We start from the raw sequence: 20,425 nt of genomic DNA on the forward strand, positions 1-20,425 counted from the left end.
GATATTTTGGAAAATTCCGTTTTAGAAGTGATATTTTTAAAAGATTACCTTAAAGGCATTACCAATGGCTTGAGTATCTTTAAAAATAATAATGATGGAGAGATTAATCAAGGACCTAAACATTTAGTAATTTTCATTAACCCGTTATCTTAGAAAATGTGAAAAAAATTAAAGATTAATAAGAGAGAGTTTTCTGTCGAAAAGTCCCTGGAGCAGGAGAGAGAATGCCACACTCCTGCTCTCCTTTTCCCTTCCTCTCCTTTCTCTCTTCTTTCCTTTTTATCTACACTCATCTTTCCAGAAATTTTTCATGATGGCTTATAACGTCGCATTTGGTAAAGCACTTAATGAGGAAACTGGAGAAATGAGAGAAAAGAGAAGAAGAAAAAAACTAAAAGCAGGGACCACATTAACACCTTCCCCACCGCACTTCTGTACTTGGCTTGGCATTTCCTGGCACCCAGTACAACGGCCTTAGGACACAAATGAACCAAATGCTGGTTGGTGAGGCCAGGGCTTAGAGAAATTTCCCCGCTGGGTGGTTGGTAAAAGTGATGGTGAAAGGGAGCTCATGGAAAACACATGCAAGTGAGGGTAAAATGCTCAACAGTATCTCTGTAATAGATTCAATCACACATATGGTTGACCTGTTTTGAGTCATAGCTCCTGAAGTCCAGCAATGGCCTTGATTCTGGAGTGTAGTTCGGTGAGCCTGAGGGAACAGGCTCCAGGTCTGGAATCTTTGGATGGTCAAGCACAGTCCAAGGATCAAATTTAGTCCTTTTTTTTTTTAGCATTTCAGGGGATAGATGGCTGGATGCACGATCTTCCCTTTGTCTTTACAAAGGCTGAAAAACAATCGGGGGAAAGGAAGTCGTTAGAGATCATTAAGACTTACATGAGAAAGAAAATGAAAATTGAAATAATGACAGCAAAATCATAAGGAGAAGCTCTCACAGTGTTAGGAGAATATGTCTTATAAGTCAAACAAAGAAGAAAGGCAGAGAAAGAATAAACTGGAAGGAAATCAGCGGTCCACGTACTTGATAGAGGGGTTCTTCTGCACAGCCTACTCCCCAGCAGCTGCGGGTGACACAGACAGGGGATGTTACAGGGCCATTTCCTCGTGATCTTAGCCAGGTAAACAACTGCCTTTTCGGGTCTTCTCACAGAGGCCATCCTGCCTCTATCAAAGAGCTGGCTTTGCAGCCAAGGCTCCACCTGCAGAAATGAGTAGAATGGTCTTTTAGCCCCGCCCACGATCAAAACTTCCAGATCTCAGTAAATGAACAGCAGTGCAGGGTGGCAAGTTCTTTGCTGGTGTTATGGGCAAAGTGCTAGAGGATCCCTGGGAAGAACTGATTATTGGTCAATTTCTATGTTAGTTCTATAGTTTCAGAAAGTATTAGGTGCTAATGTTTCTTAGAGAATAAATAGATACAGTTTTGTCTTCAAGTTTAACTAAACATAAAAATCTTTTAGTGTTTATGTTTTCTTTGCAGTTTGAAAAATAATAACTTGCTCTCATAGGTAGTGTAAAGGTCCTGGTATTTTCATAAACGTGTTGCAGAAGGTCCACGGACAAATAAGATCTTCTCCTGAAAGATATGATCATAACTATGTTGAGGGAAAATGAGAAACAAGGTAATATAAAAATTTATATTCTTGAAAAATGCCAGAAATATATGATAAGCTGTTAAGGAGACGTTAAAATGTCTGGCAATCGCCACCAACAGCCTGGGCATCCGGCTCTGTCAGGGCACCCTACCCATAGAGCTGGTACAGAAGCTGTAGGAGGACCTGAGGTCACACACCAAGGTTTCCACTTAAGCACAGATTATTTCGGTGCAGGAAGTAGTTCACAAAACTGCCATTTGACAGATGCCCAGTAGCACTGGAGACTGCCATAGACTGAATGTTTTTGTCCCCCCAGATTCATATGTTGAAATAGAATCCCCAATGTAATGGTATTTGGAGGTGGGGACTTTGGAAGGTGATTAGATCACAAAGGCAGAGCCCTCAAGGATGGCATTCATGCCCTTATAAAAGAGACCCCAGAGAGCTCCGTAACCCCTTCTGTCAAGTGAGGACACAACGAGAAGACTACCATCTATGAACAAAGAAGTGGGTCACCATCTATGTACCAGGAAGTAGGTCCCCACCAGACACCAGTTCTTGATCTTGGACTTCCCAGCCTCCATAAGTGTAAGAAATTAATTTCTGTGGTTCATCATCCACCCAGTCCACACTATTTTTCTTATAGCAGTCCAAACAGCCAAAGTCTGATACACAGTCAAAATTATATTTATGCCCTATAACATTTCTAGTTTTCAATACGGCATCACAGAATTTGTTACAAGCTGTAACTATGATATTGAAGAACCCAATTTTCATCCCAGCATAGAGCTGTGAAAACCAAGGAGATTGGAATTGCAGTATCCCATTGTTTGCAAAGTTCTTTTAGACCAGTTGTTTCTTGAAAGAAAATGCCATGCTTTTTAAACAGGAAAAGAGAGCAATGTGACGAACAACTATGGCAATAAGGTTAAATGTAATACTTAGTATCAATGAATTAGAGGCCCCTTTGTGTTCCCAGTTATTTAACACCTTGTGTGTGGGCTTCTCTTTGCTTTTATTGGAGGCAACGTCTCCATTAGGATCAGGCCATGCTTGTTGAGTACAGCAGAAAGCTGAACCACATGCATATGAACTCGTGTTCCAAAGGCTGATTACTGAGTTTTCAATACTCTGAAAAACAAATGAGAATTGCAGACTTAAAACTGAGAACCAAAATGTTAGCACAGATATTTTCCTACTATTTAAAAAATAAATCTTAGATATTATTAAGTATATCATTATATAATATAATATATTAATGTCTTAATAAAATTTATTAATATCTTAGATATTAGCTTGTTTATTGATATGTAAATAATCATCTATGCCCCTCCTTGAAGTAGCCACCAGATATGATGATTTTGGATTGAGAAGTGTAATGATTTGGGGGTGGATAAGTAAAAGCATCCAAAGATGTAGTAAAAATTTTTATGCAAGTCCCAACCTTGCTACAAATGAGAAACGGACATCATGTTTGTATTTTGAACAACACTTTATATTGTTTTCTCTCTGAATGAACCCATCTCAAAAACTATGGAAAATCAATGACTTGAACTTGGGCTTCCCTGGTGACACAGTGGTTGAGAGTCCACCTGACAATGCAGGGGACGTGGGTTTGAGCCTTGGTCTGGGGGGATCCCACATGCTGTGGAGCAACTGGGTCTGTGCACCGCAACTGCTGACCCTGCACTCTAGAGCCCGCGAGCTACAACTGCTGAGCCCGCGTGCCACAACTACTGAGGCCTGTGCGCCTAGAGCCACTGCTCTGCAACAGGAGAAGCCACTGCAGTGGGAAGCCGTGCACCACAAGGAAGAGTAGTCCCCAGTCTCTGCAACTAGAGAGGGCCCGTGTGCAGCAATGAAGACCCAACGCAGCCAAAAATAAATAAATAAATTTATAAAGAATAAAAAGAAAATCAATGACTTGAACTTGATATTCCTACAAAAGAAGAGAAAATCACCTGGAAGTATTTTGAAGTCCCCTGAAATCACTAATAGCATACTGCAACATCTGGCCAACTTACTGGAACAGTCACTGCCTAAGACACATCATCAGACTGTCAACATTTAAGCCGAGGCAGGAAGAAGTGCTAACCCACTGAGCCAATGACAGTTAATTGGTGTCAAAATGAGAAGAAAATTAAATAGGCGCCCACCATTCTCATACAGAAGTCTTATCCCTCAAAACAGAATAAAGAAAACCAGAAAGGATAAACAATTAATTATTATAACATACAATGAAAGAGCAAATTTACCTTACTCTAAATCAGCGATAGGCAATTCTTTTCCTGTAAAACCCAGATAGCAATATTTTCAGCTTTGCAGCCATACAGTGTCTGTCACACTACCCCATTCTGCCATTGTAGCACAAAAGCAGTCAAAGACAATGCCGGAACACATGGCATGATACTGTTCCAATACAGCTGTTGGGTTCTCTCTCTCTCTCTCTCTCTCTCTCTCTCTCTTTTTCAAAACCTGGCAGCAGACTGGATTTGCCTAGGACCTTAGTTTGTCAACTTCTGTTTTAGGTTATAAGAAGACTTAATTGTTAGCAAAACCACATTAAGAGTATAGACAGTGTAACAAATATTTACCTGCAGTGAAGCCATCGAATTTCATAGCTATTGGTACCAATGGCAGAATCTCCAAACTTCTTGGAATAATAGCAATATAAAGTTTTAGCACCTAACTGTCAACCAAGATCTGCACTGAATAATATGGTAGCTACTAGCCACGTGCGACTATTTACATTTAAATATACATTAAATTAAATTAAATATAATTTAATTAAATACAAATGTAATATTGAATTTCTCAGTTGCACTAGCCACATTTCAAATGTTCAGCAGGTATATATGGGTTACAGCTGCCACATTGGACAGCCCAGAATATAGGATATTTCTATCACGGTCAGAGTTTTATTGGATAGCACCGATCTAGATTACACAGATACAGGTTAGACAAACAGAGAAACTGAAGCTTAACTGTGGACTGTCTTGCTATAAGCCACAGGGCAGTTCAATGGGAACGTCAGGAGCCGATCTGAGTTCTTCCATCTCCCAATATCTTGGGCATAATAGGAGATAATCAGTCAACAAAGAAAGAACAGCGCTCTGAATATACAATGGGTAGCAACTCCAGACAGAAGTAACGTCAGTTGAAGGCCAAGTTATTTAAAGATGCTATGGACCTACTCACCTGAGCCACCAGAATCTTGGTAAAGGCCATATGGATACAAATGTTTGTCTGTGAAAACATTTAGAAAAGCTCCTTGACATGGGAAATAGAGACAACAGAATTACGAAGATAATCTATTTAGTGAGTTTATATAAAAAGTGGGGTTTGTCTAATACTAATGTCAAATATTTCCCTTTGAAGGAGCAGAGAAACTCCCACCTAAGGGTGGATGAAATGGGATTGTTTCTGACCTGCTTTAAAAGGAGAGCTATCTGTTTCGCCTGTATTATTTAGGTTCTATGGGTCCCTTCTATCTGCCTCAGGCTGTTTGTGCTCAAGTTGGAGATTCTTTTTCTTGCCTAGCTGTCCTTATTCCCAGTCTCCACGTGTACATGTACTGAAAACTCACTGTTAAGATAATATCTGTAGTCCCTGGAGGTGTTGTTTCTACTAAATACCTACATCACTTCCCTTTTTACTCAGAAACGTCTTCTAGTACTTTCTTTTTGCATAGTTCTGCACTTTCAGCCTCAGTCATCTGAGTTTTCTCTTTATTGACTTCTGTATTCTGTTTTCACTCTGAAACCGGGGGAGCTCCATCAAACTCTATTCATTTTGGTAGAAAGAACCTCTTTCAAACTAGGCTGGAGCCAAATGGTGGACCATCTGGAATACGGCACTTTCTGCAGAGCACTGTCGGCACGTGCCTGGGATGTTGCTGTGTAACAACTTAATTGTTACTGCCCAGTGAGTTTTAGCACACACTCCTTGAAAAGCTTTTTCCTGCTGAACTATTATCTTCATCCCAACTATTAAAAAAAAAGTGCTGACTTGCCATAAGACACCAAATAGTATGCAAATACCAAATGAGGGTCTTAGGTCGGCTTCCCTGGAGAAGACATTGAGGTTGATCAAGCTGAAGGCTGATCGGGGCTGCACCAGCGACAACTCTTGTCCAGAAGTGAGGGAGGCAGTAAGAGACAGAGGGAGACATTGAACTGAGATGCAAAAGAGGCTGCAGCTGATCCAGGAGGGGCTCTCCAAGAACAGGGATGGTCTTCAGTTATCCCAAAGTGAGGCAAAGGGGGAAGGTCTTTGTCTAGCTATTGGATTGGGTTCCCCCAGGAAGGAGGCATAAACTTAAGTGGGGCAGCCCCTTTGTTCAAGGGCAATTTCTAGAGAAGGAAGTAGCTTCCAGCACAGTTGTCAACACTCCCAGCAGCAGGGGGAATGGGTGTGCCAGTCCTGAATAGGCATCTGAGCAGTGCCTCACAGCATCCACTATAATGAGGTGATGTAACAGGAGTTACTGGTACAAAGTAGGTGTTCAATAAATGTTTATTTTAAAAAAAAATTCTACTTTGACTCATTTCAATGGAATTTTGTTTTGTTTTGGGCTCATCTCAAATCATGGAATCTTAGTCTGGGAAGATACCTTAAAGATTATTCAAACCAACCCAATGTAAGAATGCTTTCACAAATTTGCACAAAGCTGGTGGTACAAAGCAAACATTTGCTAGGTGCTATAGACTGAATATTTGTATCCTCACCAAATTATGTTGAAACCTAATCCCCAACATGATGAAGTGTGGAAGTGAGGGCCTTTGGGCGGTTATTAGGTCTCTGACTTCATGAATGAGACTTGTGCCCTTATGAAAGAGACCCCAAGGAGTTCCCTTGCCCTTTCTGATATGTGAGGACACAGTGAGAAGACTATGAACCAGGGAATTAGCTGCTGCCCGCCCCCCGCCCCCCGCCCCAACGCAGACACCAATTCTGACTGTACCTTGATCTTGCACTTCCAGCTTCTGGAACTGTGAGAAATAAATTTCTGTTGTATATAAGCTACTCAATCTATGACATTTTGTTATAGTAGCCTGAACAGACTAATATGTTAGTTATGTGGATAAATATCATGTCCCTGATTAGTGCTTGAAATCCTCAAGTGATAAAGTCTATCTACATGATGCCACACCCAATATAAAACACTTGAAAGAAAATTGAAACTTTTGGTCTAACTATACATGTCTGGAGTATATGACATCAAAAATACTTCTTCATAGCTATAACAATAAATTACTTCATTTTTAGGTGTCTTTTCCTTTCCAACTATTTGACATTGTGTAGATAGTCTTTAGATTCTTTTTAAGGGTGTATGAAGCAAAGCTACATGAATTTTAATTTAGCCTATTGCAACTGGCATTGTATAAAGTAACAGATTTATGCCTAACAGAAGTTTTTAAATTACAATAAATTTCTTCAGCATATCATTTACATTAGGCACATCAGCCTGCTTATTGGTACTAAAACAGGAAGCAATATAGCAAATAGAAGTTGCTAAATATAGCCAAAGAAATAGGAAGACTCTATCTATAGAAATTTCGGCTGCATTTTTACTCCGGTTTAAAAATAATTCATACTAATTATTTTAAATAGATTACTGAGTTCATTTAAGTGATAAAAATGGACCTATTTTCAAATCAAGATTCTGTTCGAATAGATTAAAGCAAATAAATTTTGTCTGAATTTATCTAGTTGATCCAAAAGCAGATAAAGAAATGTATTTAAAAATCTGCCAATGTACGAATATAGCGATCTTATTATGTACTTAGAACTACCCTGAACTTATGGAGGATTCTGAAAATGCAGGAGGACACGACTGTGCAGAAATGTTGGGGAGTCAAATCTCATGCAGAGGAAGTAAAAACACAGCGTAAGTCTGAATAAAAGAACTATCGCTGCAGGATTAATACTGTGGTTTTGTTGGCTAGACAGGTTCATCCTCAGAGGTATGATTCTTCCAGGGCCCACCTTAGAAGACTGGTACTTCTTTCAGAGATGCTCCATTTTTCAGCTCATTTCTAGAACTTCCTTAGGGAAATTGCCCTTACAACTTGTTTCATAGTATTTTACTATGTTTATTATTTGTCTTTGGGTTTAATCTTGGGAAAGGCCAAAGTAATAAATAAAATCAAATTTAGAAATAATTCTCGTGATCCAAACTAAGTTATAATTAATGAATAATTACCTTTTTTTTTTTCCTGGAATGGCTCATAGACTAGCCAATTCATTCACTTATACAATTTTATTTAAATTGAGGTATAATTGACATATAACATTCTGTAGTTTAGGGCGAACAATGTGTTGATTTGAGACATTGATATATCATATAATATGTTGATATTGCATTGATACAATATGATGACAACAGTCACATTAGTTTACACGTCAATCATGTCACATAGTGATGGTTTCTTTTTTGTGGTGAAAACACTTAAGATCTACTCTCTTAGCAACTTTGAAGTATGTAACACAGTGTTGTTGACTATTATCACTTTGCTGTGCATTAGAGCTCCGGAAATTATTCACCTTCTACTTGGAAGTTTGTGCCCTTTGACCAACAGGTAATCAATCTAAACTCTCTCCTTTTCTCTTCCATGGAAGTCACCCACATGAGGATCCCAACACTGGGCATTCAAAGACGCCCACCTAACCTTGGACAGATAAGTTGCAAAAGAGTGTTTAAGGAGGATTCTCTGATGAGGTACACTGGATAAAGGAAAGCACGGAGTCAAACAATTAGTTGGGGGTGCAAAATGAGATCTAAATTTGAAAAATATGTGGTTTTGCTTTACTCAAATCCCCTATATATTTGCCTCAATTCTCCATTTCAATTGTGGGTTCAGAAAAACTATCTGACTCAGAAATAAGGAGGATAATGAACGAGAAGTTAAACAAGAAGGAAGTTGAGAGAATGTGTAGATAATGCAAAATATGGTCGCTAAAATACCACAGTAATTAGAATGGGAATAAATAAACATTCCAGAAGTCTCCAAAGGATTAATTTTTGACACAATTAATTTTATTTGCTCTGGAAACGTGAAGTGGATTTGGTCCTCATCTGGATGCAATTGAGTCTTCTCAATCCTAGGCTAGATAGCTATTTTTCTGCTGATTTTAATATGCTGCCAGTGCCAAAAGTCCTCTGGGTAAATATATCGGATTTATAAAAATGCCCAACAAAATCAAATTAACCAAACAATGTTGAATGAATGACTCACAAAATGTGACATTTTCACCGAATAAATATTTTTCGCTTTCCACTATATTTAGCTAAGGAAAAAAAAAAAAAGAAAAAAGAAAAATTTCACACAGATCTAAATACTTTGTGAGTTTATTATGAACACATGTACAATGCAGTGTCAGAATTTTATACACAGGTAGGTGGCGTAGGTGACCGAAGGTTGGCGCTATTTAAACAATTCTCAAAATAGTTCTTTTTGGGTACTCCAAATTTTTTATACACTCTTCAGAGAGATTATCTGAAGGTTAAAACGCTATAGCATTTTGTTTAGAAAAGCATTGCATGACTCTCTGGTTAGATTGTAGAAAAAGTTTGGGAAACTGAAAATACGTTTTAAGTCTGTAGTTTACCAGCTTTTAAAAGAGGGTCTTTTAAAAAAAAGTATTCACATTTATCAAGGAAAATAGACCCAGTGTCTTGGGAGGAACCAAGAAGTGAGAGCTGGTGCTGGTGATGAGTTTTACAACAGACTGGAAAACACTTGTATTAATAGTGATAGCTCAGGGAGGGGAAGCTGTTATTTTCATGTTGTTTAAACATGAATGGCTTGTTTCAATTACTTAAATCTCTGTGTCTATATTTATGTCAATATCATAATCTCTTGTTGATACACACATTGACTTCCAACTTCAACAGGCTTGTGTTACATGAAGCTCTGTGAAGTCCTAAGGAGTCATAGAAGTGGGACAGAGGTCCAGATGGAGAAGGACCAAACAGAATACAGGTGCTATATTGGGAGAGCTAAGAAAGGATGAGATTTGTCTGGGTTGTGTGATGAAGATGTTTAGGTAGACCAGAGAGATGCCTCAATTAAGAACCTGGAGAAGATTACTGTGGAAGATACACTGTTTTCTTGAAAACCAAAGCTATCGACCATCAGAGGATAATTTAATAAGGCTCTACAAATGGTCACAGGACATTATTTACCAACACAATCTTTTTCAGGGAAATTGCTTGAATATTTTCTGAGGACATTTCTGTGTAACTGAAAATTCAGAGCTGATTGTAAACATGTATACTCTAGACTCTGTTTATGGAAGTAGGTGGGATGTAGATTACTCTAACAGTGAAATGGGTACAACCTTTCCTTTTTTTCTCAATTTATTTACTTTTCTAATTGTTTGTTGCTGATATATGTAAATTAATTTAATTTTACACTGACCTTGATAAATTCACCTCTTAATTTTAATAATTTATAAAACTCTTATTTGGCCAAGGAAAGAGTTGTATTTTCTTGGGATGATGTGGTCATCTGGGTAAAGTAACCCCATATTTGCTTTTGCCTTCTCTTTGTGCCCTGAATCACTTCCCCTTTCCCTTGCTTATGCATGGGATTGCATAATTTGATAAAGTGTTAGCATGTAAACTTTTCTTCAGGCTCTGTTTTCCAGGGAGCCCAGGCAAAAAGAGTCTTCAAAATTCCTTCTCTGTTTAATGCCTCCCAAGGCCCCTTCCAATTTTAATACACTTGCCCAAGGCCATAATGCTAGAAGGGCATGTAACTGAGAGCTAAACCAATCTGTCTGTCCATTAGCTCCATATTCCCACTAGCCAAAGCTTCACTCCAGGCATCTGTTCTTGCCCTGTTCTAGCCCCACTCCAAGAAGGCTTCCCTCTCTCTTCGTGAGAAACGTCTGAAGAAGGAGAGAAAAATAAAATTGCCTTTTCATCATGAACCGCTGTGGGCAGAACTTGTCTTCTGCTGCTCTACAAATGGAAATAAACATTCAGGAGTTAATCCTCAGAACAAATGGAGATCTTGCTACAGAATGTTTATTGACAAGCCATTTCCTATTTGAAATTCTTTCCTCTCTCGGTCTCCATCTTGCCATATACTGTTTCCTTTGCTAACTTCTCTAGGCATGTATAATTATTGTCTCCACCAACCCTATCCTCTGGTTTCAAAAATTACTCTGGGTGTTCAGTTCTAGCCCCACCCATATTGTTGGAAGTTTTCTCCATCTACTGCTTCTCCTCAAATCTCTTTAAAGCGCCCTTCTTAACCAGAAGACCACAAAGGCATTTTAAGTCTAATTAGATCAATGGATGCTCAGATTCTGTATCTAACAGCTCTTTAATATTTGGGTATTCTTCTTTCCCCAATGCGTGGGTGCTCTGAAAATTGGCCATGAGTCCCTTTGGGGAAGGATTGGGGAAATGCCTACCCTTCACTCCACTTACCATGACTCCGCTTCAATGGCTCTGGGTCTGTGAATTAACTTAGATCTCGAAATAGGGTGAGGAAACTTGAATTTCCATTGTAGCTGTTGACCTCATCCTTCAGTTCATCAGACTTTGATATTTTTTAATTATACCACTCAAGTAACACCATAGTTATCTAAACACTTCTTTGTCTTTTCTGACTTTTCCAAACATAGTTGCTGTAAATTCCTGTGGATAAAACATTGTGATTCCCATTCCCACTCCATCACCACTGTTAGAATAATTACATCTACTTTGCCTCAGACCAATAAGTGTTGTCATCTAGCCTAGTCACAGTGAGGAGTAGTAGGGACAGACCATTTGGAAAAAAAAAAAGATTCATATTGAGAGAGACATGCTTCAGGTGAAGTCTTTGTACAATCTCCAGGCAAGGGGGGTTTGTTCTCCTCCGGCAGGTGGTAAGGGGACTTCTTTTGCTGACCAATAAAGTTCTGGTAATTGAGGGACAAAGATTATTAGATGTGTTGATCTACTGACATATACACACGGCTATATTTAAAGTAGATAACCAACAAGGACCTACTGTATAGCACAGGGAACACTGCTCAATGTTCTGTAATAACCTAAATGGGAAAGGAACTTGAAAAAGAATAGGTACATGTATATGTATAACCAACACAACATTGGTTGTACTGTACACCTGAAACTGTACAGTGCTGTACACCTGAAACTAACACAACATTGTTAATCAACTGTACTCCAATATATTTCTGTAAGGTCTTATGGAGAAACCCGAACGAACTTTTTGGCCAATCCAATAAAACAAAACTTTAAATAAAATAAAATTCCCCACTCTTACTCTTTATATCAGGTCTCAACTTCATTATGAAAGATCTACGGTGCGCGTTTAGTTTCCTTTGCAATTCTGCCATGCTGGTAATCGGATACTGGGCCTGATTTTCAATTTTCATCTTCTCTGTGTGAAGGAAGGGAACATTCACTTTAAAGCTGCCAGGGAGGCCCTCGGACTTTCGAAATGTGATTTAAGTTGGCAATTTGTTGCCCTAAGCCCATCATTTACTTCTTACAAGTCCTCTACTGGTAACAAAGTATCCTCCTTCTCACCACGATCTTTATTATTACAACATCCCTCTTACCAATCAAGAACAGAAGCCACATTGTCTCCTGATGCCCTGCTTTCCACTGACAGCACTTCAATTATCATTAGATGAAAGATTTAGTAACTGTTACTACTCCATTTGTCCTCCATATCACCTCCAGACAAAGTTCTATCCCAAGGGACGGCTTTCATCTTAGCCTAGATGCCTACAATTAGGGTAGAACAAAGTTTACCTTCCTATCTGGTGAAGCAAAAATGAGGGAAAAAAGCACAGGAGGAAACAAATTCAAGTGTGTGCATTACCAAGCTGGCCACAGCTTTACAGGAAAACATAGCTGGCCATGTGGGTATATGAAATGTCTCCAGTAAGGCAAAATGGAACTCTTACCTCTCAGCACATTCCACTGGAGGTGGGGTGGGAAGATGAACAATGTATCAGCTGTGAAAAGGACACTCACAGCTGCTGCTTAGTTTGCAGTCTAGGATGAAATAGAAGAGAAATGAGAAAATAGATATATGGATTTAAAATGATTTCAAGGTTTTGCCTGACAACTTCAAAAATCTGATATATATCGTGTAAATATCTACCATTTTTGTGATTGGGTTTTATAAAGCCATATAGAAGACTGCTTTTTCAGTGACAATGGTACTTAATATGCCCAGAGATTGTTAACGTATAATGGAGATGGCATAACCTCTGATGAATAGTCTTAGAGATTTCAGTTTTCTGTGCTTTTGAATTTAACTCAGAGTCAGTTACAAGAGGCTTTCTCCTCTAATTGTTTCAGTAAGGAATATTTCCTTGAAAATACTGTTTAATATACCGTAGCAAAATTTCCACAACTTGACCTTGCTTTATGCTGTCTGATACCTTAAATATTCATGATTTTGTACCTGGGTACCTGAACTGACTGTACCTTCCAATATAAGTAGAAATGTACTTAGTGAGAAGGACAGTGCATAGCAAATATATACTGCATGGAAAAAACAGCTGTATTTTGGTTTATGAAATGTCTCAATTTATTTTTCAAATATTTTGGGTTAGATGAAACCCAACTAAGTTTTGCCAAGAACGTTTCCCCCTTAATTTTTGAAATCATGTGCAATTTTGCAGAAATTTACTCCATATGTTTCTGTTTCATTTACACTTAAATCACCAAAATATTGTTTTGTAAGATCTATTTGATGTCCAAGAAGCCATTTGAATTACTCCAATACAGTGTTTTTAAACTGAGATATTACTCTCATACCATAAAATTCACCCTTTTGAAGTGTATAATTCAGTACTTTTCAGTATTTTTTCAGAGCTGTGCGACCATTACCACTATCTAATTCCAAAACCCAATACAGGTTTTAAACATATTGCCTTAATCGGAAGCTGAACCGTAACGCTGGAAAATGCACGAACGCGCTGCATAGCGGAGTTTACCTTGAAGCTTCTTGACTGGAATTTGATGTGAGTTTTTTCTGTTAAAAAAAAGGGGGGGGGGAGAGAGAGAGAGAGAGAGAGAGAGAGACTTGTGCCAGCCCTAATACCACAGTCATAAATCAGAAAAATCTGTATTAAACAAAGTGGCTGCAGGACTCAGGGGTTATCACAAGGATGGCCCGAGTTGAAAATTCTACTGCTTTACGGCTCAGACCCATCCCCTTACTGATGGTATTTTTGACAGTTTTTTGACCTGGAAAATCTCAGACCACTGGGTCCTGATCACACAAATTTTGGCTCCAGAGTTCTCCTAGCTCGCAGTTACTACCACATCCAGCTAAGTCACTGCCAGAAAAATAAGAGACTACAGAAGGCTGACTTTGAAGACAGAATGTTCCCCTAGTGACCTCTGTGTATTGAATTTGGAACAGTCTGCTTAAGAAGCAGTGGGAATAGTGAGTCATAAAACTTAATTTGTTATCTCAGTGAGGCCCTCCAGATAGTATTTAAGGATATTGCTCTATCAGGTTCTTCAAGGATAAAATAGATTCCTGTTGAATACTAATATCCCTCTTTGTCAACTTTAGTTCTCAATTAGGTATACTGGATTTAGAACATGGAAAAAAAAGAATATATATATATATATATATATATATATATATATTACAATACACAAAACAAAATAGAATGACAGTGCATTTAGCCATATTTCCCAGCTTTTTTAGGAATCGTAACACCAAACTAGAAATTTGGTCTTCTACGACTCTCGTTTCTTTATTCTACTCAAAATAAGTCATGCTAAATGAAAAACAAATTTTTTTAGTACCATGTTATTTGCAGACATAATCAACCTGTGAGATTTTGGAGATTTTTCTTTATATTTAACACCCAGATTCCCATTTAAAAAATGGGAATTACAATAGGAGCCCCACAAAATTAATGTAGAATAAATTAAATGATGACTTACATATGAAAAAGTGACCAGCATAGTACCTGGAACAGCAAAGGTAAATAATTATTGAATTGGAACTGAATCTGGGCTGATGAGTTGACCCATGATTAGACAACTAGAATTTATTTCTATATTTGTTCTTCCAGGATATAAATGAGTGCTTTAGTAGTCACTGTTCTTTTCTGTGAATGCATTGCTTCATTTGTAAAATAAACATAATGTTGTATAAAAAGTGGTTTGTGTGTTTTCTATTAAGTGTCTCAGAATGGAACCACCATTTATCATGATCACTGTGAACATGCAGTAAGAAGCTTATTCCAGTAAAGCCTAGCATTTTTAAAAATTAATTGACACAATATCTCATCAATTGTCCTCCTTTCTCATAATAAGCTAAGCAACAATTCTTGAACTCTACAAATCAGGCAAGTTTTGCTATATCCTGTTTTTTTCTTATGTCCCTAACTTGGCAGTACTTTTTGTCCGCATGACAACAAACTGTCTGGATGAAGAGTAAAATATTCAATCATCTAGATGTTTTGTCTACACAGTGCTACATGTTTTGATATTATGTAGACAAAACATCCAGATAATTGATTTTTTTTCCCATTTCATCCAGATGCTCTGGCATTATTTATACATAGCTCACATCTAGTTTACTATTCACTGAAACAGGAAGAGAACACAAACGTAAGAGGTGACATGAAAAATGTATCGGGCATTAGATCACAGGTGAGCATTTTCCTGCATGGGAATAATTCATTTCTTGAATATATGTGGTATCCACTTTGCATTTTTGTGGTTCACGTATATGAAACATTACCTAGCAAAATATGGTTGAATATACACAATGTCTACGATACTGATTACAAATTATTTTGGATGAAGAGGAATAAAGAGGAAAGTTTGTTTTGAGTAAACAAATCCCTCGATGTCATGAATGTGGGAGATACTGATGGTTACCTACACAAATCATTCTGAACCATTTTCTCTCCCTTTCTGCCTTCCAGTACCAAGGCTGAAAAACCAGACACTTGATATCTTGGCCTCTCAGTAAGAGGTGGGTGGCCAAATGGCCTAATTTTTGACAATGAGGTCATAAGGGAAAGTGTGCCATGGGATTTCTGAGTGTGCCTCTTGATTAAAAGAACAGCTCCAAAGGAGAGTTTAATTAGTTCTGTTCCTTCTTTATTCTTTTCTTTGTCAAGTGTGGACATGATACTGGAGCTGCAGCAGCCATTTTGCAACCATAAGACAACAAGGATGGAAAACCAGCAAATAGTGGATAGGGTACAATGGACATAAGAGAGAATGGGTCCTTGCTACCGTTGTTGAGTTGCTGCTCTATTCTTAGGCCTCCCATCTCCAAACTTTTTATTAAATAAAGAATCAATATCCTTATGCTTTAACTACTGTTATTCATGTATTTTGTTACTTTCAACTGAGAACATTCCTATCTGGTAAAGTAATGCAGATATTATGTCCCTTTGACCCATAAAAAAACTGTAGCACAGATTGCTGAACTGACTTGTCTAATTTCACAACTGCAAAACAAATGTGAAAATAAAACTGGGGCCCAGGTCTCCTGGTTTAAATTGCTTTATGTTCTTGTCATCAGAATACACTTTCTGAAGGCACTAAATATTGACCAGCCAAATGTCCAGGACTTAAAACAAGTGAGATAAAATGTCACCAACTAATAAAGGTAACACTGAAAAACTGTTCAAAGATACTTAAATCAGCGTAATGGATTCCTCTAATTTGCTACACATGGGGCATATCACAGCAGCTTTTGAGGTTTTAAAAACTGTAGGGATTCAGAATCAGAATTCAATATTCTAACACTTGGTTTCAACACAATAATCTCTGGGTCCTGTTTTAGTGTCAATGCAACATGTTGAATGGGAGAAAAAAAACATGGGTTTTGAGAGCCAGACCTGTATTCAACTCCCACCTCCGTACTTGCCAGACATGAAATCTCAGGATTGGTACTTACCTGGTCAGTTTCCTCATCTGTAATACTGTGCCAATCCAATGCACCTCTTCAGTTCTTGTGAGGATTAAATGAGATAATACATGCATAGCCCCTACATCAGTGCATGGCAAATAATTACAATTTAATAAGTAGTAGCTATTATTATTACTAGCAAATTAAGAAACTAACAGATCTAGATGATATAAATGCCCTGATCAAAGTCGCTGTTCACTATTCAAGTGGCCTTCTGAAGTATGGTCGTGATGACAGTAGATACAACTCCTGATGGTAGAGCTGGGCAAAGGTGTAACTGTGATGCCCCAAGAGGTACTAATTTAACGTTAGTTGACTGTGGCTTGTGGCACTTCCATCACGTAAAACGTTCAGGTGAACATTGGGAATCATCTGATTATTTGGTTCTCTTGTTGTATGAAAGATCCAAGTGAGTCATCAGACTACCTGAGAGATAAATTTTGGTTTTCATAGATATACTCAACACGATGAATAACTTAGTTCCGATCTACATTTAACAAGCCTCTTGTCAAAGCACCTTGGTGGTTTATAGCCTGAAAAAGGAAATTAAAGTAATAACAGTGAGCCAAGTGCCATGACTTGTCACACATACACACACTGATTTCTACATTTGAACGGGCTCTTGCTACAGTAAATTTAGCTTACTGTGTGTTTTCACAAAATAACAATTACCCGGGAAGTTCTTTCTGTCCTGAATTCTCAAATGCTAAATAAAACCTTGGGCTCTTGGCTGAAAGGTAGAACCTGCCATTCAAATCGATTCCCAACACAGGGAGTGCAGCTGGAGTTAGAGGACTCTAAGCCCAGCTCCATTATTTTTGCATCACATAATATTTTCTATAAACCTGGCCGAGGCCCACAAAGTAAAGACAGTTGGTTTTTAGGAATCAGCCTTGATTTTCTGCTTGGGACAGTGAATACCAGGAATCCATTCCTAATGAAAAGCAAACAGAGAATCACTACTTTCCCCCATACATTCCTTACATAGTTATACTTGAACGTATTCTGTGGAGACAGTTTTTTCTACAAGTTCTACATGCAGAGGGTGTGCACAGGAAAGCCTCATCTGGAGGGCTGGAGCTAGAATAACTAACTGGAAGTTAACCCTTGTGTGCTCATGAAGCCCTTGAACCTGCACTTCCTCTGCCTTCTCAGAGGTGTCCTGTCCAGATGCATCTTCAATCAAGGACCAGTCAAGTCAACTTTGACTACTCCTTGGGATTTGGAGAGTCACACTGCTCCTGATACTGTCGGCCTGGACCTAATATATTCCTATATAATTCTACATTGATTTTCACTGTATTCTTAGGGATATAGAGGTAGTTCATCCTCTTCGATGGCTAGGCAAACTCGTGATTCCAAGGTAGTCTAGTTGTAATGGAAGAAGTCCCTGAGTCAGGGCCAAAGCCTCAACTCTTATTTGTTAATGCAACTATTTTCGAGCTAGCTCACGTCTGGAAGTTGCAGATTCCTCATGTCTAAAAGGGCAACAGTGGCTGCCCAGCAGGTAACCAAGTTCTGGTGAGAGGTATTGTCTAAAAACACCTGGAACAATGTCAAGAACCATATGAATGGGAGGTATTATGGAATGCAAAGACATTCTAAAAACAGTTTTAAAACAAGATTAATTTTCAGGGTATTTATGTAAAATTTTATTCTTTTTAATTAAACTTTTTATTTTGAGATGTTTGAAGATTATTCACATGAAGTTGTTAGAAATAAGAGAGAAACCCTGTGTACCCTTAACCCACTTTCTCCCTGGGTAGGCAGCTCAGGCTACCATGACAAAATACAATTGAGTGGTTTAAACAACAGAAATTGCGCTCTCATCATCTGGAGGCTAGAAGTCCAAAATCAAGATGCCAGTATGGTTGGTTTCTGCTTAATATTTCTTTTCTTTTAGCCCTTGAAAAACACTGTGGCACTTCCTTCTGGCTTCCGCGATATCTGGTCAGAGAAATCCATTGTCATTTGAATTATTTTTCCCCTGTAGAAAAGGTATCATTTCCTTATTCACTGCTTTACAGATGTTGTCTTTGTCTCTAGTTTGCAGAAATTTGACTCTACCATTTCTTGGTGTGGATTTCTTTGACTTTATCCTGTTTGGGTTCTACTCAGTTTCTTGAATCTGTATTTTATGTCTTTTGCTAAATTTGTGAAGTTTTCCACCATCATTTCTTTCAGTACTTTTTCAGCCCTCTTTCCTGCCTATCTCTATCTACCTATCTACCTAGAGAGATTTTAAGGAGTTGATACACATATTTGTGGAGGTTTTGCAAATCCAGAATCTGCAGGGTACCCAGGCAAGAGTTGCAGCTCAAATCCAAAGTTGTTTGCTGGCAGAATTCCCTGTTTATCAGGGGAGGTAATTTTTTTTTCTATTAAGACCTTCAAATGATTGCATGCAGCCCACTCACATTATGGGGAGTAATTTGCTTCACTCAAAGTCTACTGATTTAAATGTTAATCTTATCTAAAAAATACCTTCACAAAAATATCTAAAATAATGTTTGACAAGTGATCTGGATACTACGGCTTAGGCAAGTAGCCACATACGATAAATTATGACAGTCTCCCAGGTCTCTGCGGCTTTGTTCATTTCCTTTTTTCAGTGTGTTTTATCCTTGTTGATGTTCAGATTGAGTAATTCCTATTGTTCTATCATCCTTTTATGCCTCCTTTTCTCTGTTCCCTCCATTCTGCTCCTCATCTGGTCCTCTGAGTTTTTAATTTCTGTTATTGTATTTTTAGTTCTAAATTTCCATTTAGGTATTCTTCGTATTTTCTATTTCTTTGCTGAGGATCTGTATTTTTTATTTGTTTCAATCATGTTCATAATTGTTCATCGATGCATTTGTATGATGACTGCTTTAAATCTTGGACAGATAATTCTAGTATCTACCATCTTGGTGTTGGCATCTATTGATTGTCTTTTTATTCAGCTTGAGATCCTCCTGATTCTCAGTATGATGAGTAATTTTTCTATTGAAATCTGGACATTTGGGGGACTGCGTTATGAAAGGCTGGATTATTTATTTATTTATTCTTTTTTTTTTTTGCGGTACGCGGGCCTCTCACTGTTGTGGCCTCTCCGGTTGCGGAGCACAGGCTCCGGACACGCAGGCTCAGCGGCCATGGCTCACGGGCCCAGCCGCTCCGCGGCACGTGGGATCTTCCCGGACCGGGACACGAACCCGTGTCCCCTGCATCGGCAGGCGGACTCTCAACCACTGCGCCACCAGGGAAGCCCGAAAGTCTGGATTATTTAAACCTCTTGTTTTAGCTGCTTTCTCTGGCACCACTCTTGAAGGAGAAATGAGGAGGAGACTGCCTCATTACTTCTGGGTGGGAACAGACAGCCAGGTTCCCTTCTTTGATACTGAGGGGAGAGGAAGCTTGTTAGTGCTGGGCAGCTGTGGGAATTTTCACTCCCAGCTAAGTATCTTAACTTGGCTGGAGGGATAGGAAGGTCCAGTACTCTCCCCACTTGGCCTCTAATGATCCCATGCTGAGCAGGGGTGAGAGTTCTGACTCTCTACTCAGCCTCCTCTGACATCACTCCAGCTGGGTGGTGGAAGGCCCCTCATTACTACTGGGTTTGATAAAGTTCAGCCTCCTACTTAGCCTTCTCTGAAACTACCCCAGCAGGAGTTTGGGGCATCTCGTTAAGGCCTGGTGAGGATGGAAGTCTAGGCTCCCCACTCACACTTTGCTGGTGAGAGACTCCCCACTTTCTGGTCTTTTGGCAGAGAAAGTGGGATTTGGGGGGGTGTTGTCTGTATCCTTTGGTGTTTACAGGTTTCTGACTTCTTCACTTCCAATTGGGATGTACAAGGCAAGAGGACACCTCTATATTGGTCCTTAGATCCTGAGATCCC

General features: G+C 38.8%; 1 long non-coding RNA gene across 1 annotated transcript; it reads right to left on the reverse strand.

Annotated features, from left to right (window-relative positions):
• Window positions 1–8,614: 8,614 nt before the first annotated feature.
• LOC141278169 (uncharacterized) lies at window positions 8,615–15,895 on the reverse strand. The gene is made up of 4 exons (XR_012330507.1): window positions 14,558–15,895; window positions 13,591–13,628; window positions 12,550–12,640; window positions 8,615–12,017 (listed from the first exon to the last, which is right to left on the reverse strand). It is a non-coding gene; the product is annotated as an uncharacterized lncRNA (long non-coding RNA).
• Between the last annotated feature and the right edge of the window lie 4,530 nt (window positions 15,896–20,425).

The sequence above is a fragment of the Tursiops truncatus genome, chromosome 3, assembly GCF_011762595.2.
Source record: "Tursiops truncatus isolate mTurTru1 chromosome 3, mTurTru1.mat.Y, whole genome shotgun sequence".
NCBI classification, from domain to species: domain Eukaryota; kingdom Metazoa; phylum Chordata; class Mammalia; order Artiodactyla; family Delphinidae; genus Tursiops; species Tursiops truncatus.